This window comes from Elaeis guineensis, chromosome 3 (assembly GCF_000442705.2).
Source record: "Elaeis guineensis isolate ETL-2024a chromosome 3, EG11, whole genome shotgun sequence".
NCBI lineage: Eukaryota > Viridiplantae > Streptophyta > Magnoliopsida > Arecales > Arecaceae > Elaeis > Elaeis guineensis.
The window spans coordinates 42222860-42227505 of NC_025995.2; positions in this window are offsets into that span (position 1 = coordinate 42222860).

Below are 4646 nucleotides of genomic sequence, written 5' to 3' on the forward strand. Positions count from 1 at the left end.
AAACAAGAGAAATCATCAATAATCACAAAATCATATCATTTTCTACCTAGACTAGTAGTTCTAGTGGATCCAAATAAATCCATGTGCAATAGTTCTAATGGCCGAGAAGTTGAAACAATATTGTTAGATTTTAATGAGACTCGTGTTTGTTTACCCATTTGACATGCATCACAAATTCTATCCTTTTCAAAATTTAATTTTGGTAAGCCGATAACCAATTTCTTTTTAATAAGTATTGAGAGTGAATGCATACTAATATGTACAAGCCTACGATGCCAAAGCTAACTAGTCTCATTAATCTTAGCATTCAAGGCTACTAGGCATTGCATATTTATTTTGAAAAGATCATTCAAATCTACCATATAAACATTACCATGTCTATGCCCAACAAATTTAATGCCTTCATTAATAGGACTAGTTACAATGCAAACTGAAAATTCAAAAATGACTTTGTATTCTTTATCATAAAATTGATCGATGCTTAATAAATTATGTTTTAAACTATCTACTAATAAAATATTTTTAATATACATGGAGGGGGTGATACCAATGTTATCTATACCGATGATCTTTTCTTTGCCATTGTCTCCAAAGGTGACCATCCCTCCATTTTTAGCATCAAGTGTGATGAATTGAGATTCATCACCAGTCATGTATCTTAAGCATCCGCTATCAAGATACCATCTCTGGTTTGCTCCTTGGGATGCAAGACACACCTATACATAAGAATCAAGTTTTGACTTTAGATACCTAAGTTTTCTTGGATCCTTTTTGGTTAGTCATAATGGTTCCTTTTGGAACCCATATTTTCTTTACATTAAAATTTTTAGATTTGTTAAAAAAATATAAATAGGATTTGTGTCTTATTCTGTCATATTTAAAGTAAGTTATATTTGAAAATTTGTTGTATGATGAGTTTATAAAGATATTTTTCAAAAATTTTTGTTTCTTTAAAGGGTTATATCCAAGATCGGCTTTATCATAAATAGCCTTTTGATTGTCAAGTATTATGTGAAGTTTATTTGAACTTAAAGTAAACTTTTCAACCATTGATTTTAACTTGGCAATCTCATTTTTTAAGTTCAGATTTTTTTGAGACAGGATTGATTTTTCATTTGAAATACTCTCATTTTCTTTTAGTAAAGATTGATTCTTTGATTTTAATTCTTTGTTCTTTATCCCTAGCTTCTTTTGTTCATCAATTAGGTCTTAAAATGCTTCATGAAGTTCTTCAAAGGTAAAGTCAATAGGAGTTTCAATATTTACCTCATTTTCATGTACCATAAAGCACAAGTTGGCTTGTTCATTTGAGTCTTCTTCTTCGAAACTTGACTCATCACTTCCGCTCCATGTAGCCATCATGACCTTCTTCTTGTACTTTTTGGGACCCTTTTTCAGTTGTGGGCATTCAGACTTAAAGTGTCCTGATTTTTTGTATTCGTAACAAATAAGAGGTTGCTCCTTATCCTTCTCTTTGCTATGTTCTCCTTTTGTAGGTGGCCTCTTCCTCATTCCTTGTCTTCTTTTCTTCAAGAACTTCTTAAACCTTCTAGTAATGAGGGTCATTTCTTCATCTTACTCTTCATTTTCTGTATCATCGGATTCTTTATTAGGTTGAGTAGTGGATTTGAGGACGATTATCCTCTTCTTTTTGACATCTTCTTCTTGGTGTTATTTCATGCTTAGCTCGTAAGTCATCAGTGATCCTAGAAGCTCCTCCAAGGGTAAGATATTCAGATCTTTGGCTTCTTGGATTGCGATCACTTTGGCCTTCCAAGTCCTTGGTAAAGACCTAAGCATCTTTCTTACGAGATCACTGTTAGAATAAGACTTACCAAGATTTTTTAAACCATTAATAATATTAGTAAAATGAGTAAACATCTCAGTTATTGATTCATCATGCTCCATTTTAAAAAGTTCATATTTATGCACAAGCATATTGATTTTTGATTCCTTCACTTGATTAGTTTCTTCATGAATTACTTCTAATCTATCCAATATTTTTTTAGCTGACATGCATGTTGAAATATGATTAAATTCATTAGTATCTCAAGCACAATACAAAATATTCATGACTTTAGCATTTAGTTGAGCCATTTTCTTATCAACCTCATCCTATTCTTTTTCGAATTTGGTTGATTCCACACCATTAATTATTTTAATGGGTGTGTGTGGTCTATTTACTATGATACTTCATATATCATAGTTAAGTGCTTGAATAAAGATTTTCATCCTAGCTTTCCAATAGGTATAATTTGATCCATTAAAAAGTGGAGGTCGGTTTGTGGACTGCCCCTCGGCTAGTGAAGTGCCAACTTGAGTTGCCATAGATCTTTAGTTCTTTGATGGTTAAATCAAAGTAGGGCTAGAGCACCGAGCTCTGATACCACTTGTTGCCCAGCTATGTAATCCAAGAGGGGGGGTTGAATTGGATTTCTAAAAATTTAAAGTTAATTTACAACTATGAGGATTTTATAATAATAAGTAGGATAAATATGGAGAGTAAAATTTATGCAAGGTGTAGAAGCTGGATGCAAGAATGCAAGAAGATAAGAAAATTTAAAAGGAGAGCAAGTAAGCACAACACAAACAAGAAGATTTATAATGGTTCGGTGCCAACCTTGTACTTATGTCCACTTTCCAAGCTCCTACTTGAGAATTCAAATCCACTAAACCGTATTCAACTCGAATACAACATCGAAACCTCCGACTCTAGCTATTCCAAGCTAGAATACTTATTTTTTGGATACAAGCTAATCCAATACAATCCGATTCAAGGTTCAGATCAGTCTTTCCATATTTTAGAATTCTTCTAAAATAAAATATCAACTCAAAATAGAGTATAGCAGTTAATCACATAGAAATACAGATGTAGCTCCTTTAATGAGCAAATAAAATTTTAAATACACTTTACACAATAAGAATGAAGCTCTTCTAATTTTTCTCAAGGTGGTTGAAGACTTGAATGAGCTCTTGAGGGGTTGGTGAACTTAAAATAAAAGCTTCTTAAACTTTTAAGAGGGCTCTTGCTTAGGGTTGAAATGAATGCTAAAAGAACCTTTTCAAAATCTTGTTGATTCTCTCCTTTAAGTACCTTTTATAACTTTAAATAATGGTGGAGTATAATCTAGGCTAAAATAGAGCTGTTGGAGCACATTAAATGGGTATTAAATGCAGTCAAAATGAGTTGAAAACTAGCCGTTGCGGAATTTTTTTGTCACAAGGGTCGACTCATAGGGTCGACTCATGCTCATGAGTCGACTCATGGGGTCGACTTCTATGGCACAGAACAGAAAATGACTGTTCTATAATTTTGGCCTATACAGCAGCAGAGGTTGACTCATAGGGTCGACTCATGCTCAGGAGTCGACTCATGGGGTCGACTCACAAAGTGTGCCAGCTAAAGAATTCAACATGCCGTTCAGCCTCTTTTGCCATGAGTCGACTCATGGAGTTGACTCAAATATATAAACATGATTTTTTTTCAAAATATATATTCAAAAATATTAAAATTGCCTCCAATAGATTACAAATCTTGTGTTCTTACTCTTGAGGCTTCTGAATTAGAACTTGATAAAATTATGATTTTGCCCTTGAAATATAATAAATCTTTTTTCAAGCCAAAATCATTAGTAACCTCCTCAAATACTTTGTAATCATCAAAATTAATTCAAGGAGCAACAAGACCTAAGTCCCTCAGTTAAATTATATTATCTTAATGGTGAAGTATTAAGAATACTACCTATGCCTTCCTTCATGCTAAGTCACTATTATATCAAGAACCATAGTAGGCTTATTGTGCTATCCACAAGACTTGTTGTGGGGACTGGCTTAATACTGTCTTGGTGCATAATGAAGCTAATTGCATTTAGCTCATACTAAGCCAATAGAGTATATCAAGAACTATAGTGAGTTTGTTTTGCTATCCACAAGGCTTGCTATAGTGATTGGTATGATGTTAACCTAGTGATGCTTATGGTATATTCTGATAGTGCTGTCTTGTTGTGTTATCTACAAGGATAATATTATTCAGGTATGATCATATAAGATTGAAAGGTATGACTTAACTAAAATGCTATAGTTTGTTATGCTATCCACAAGACTATAAATATTTTAGAGACAAAAGTTATGCTGAGAGTTGCATGAGATGCAATTAGTAAAGAGTTACCAACCTTTGAACTAATAGGAGTTTGTTGTGCTATTCATAAGGTTTTTTATGAGGAATTGAGATCTCAACCCCACTAAGAAACTTCATCATAAGATTTTTTGATTTCATACTTGAGGACTATGAAATTTATTAAAATAGTGGGAGACACAATTAGATAAAAATCCTCATCTGACTTGTACATGTCATCATGAGTAGTCTTTTTTATGTTCTTATATATAAATTTGTATCTTTACTATCACTGCTTAGGATGTTCTTTAAAATTGATTGAATGTCATGGAATGGTTAAGGAATAGAAGGTGAAGAATGTCTTCACTATAGGATATCTAATATTATTACAGCTTTGATGAGCAATAAATTGCAAGAACTGTCTTGCAAGTGTGAAATAATAGCAGGATGCAAAAGTTGCATCTGCTAATAATTTGCATGTGATACAAATTAATAATTCATTGAGTATTTCAGCTTTAAAATTTTAGGTATG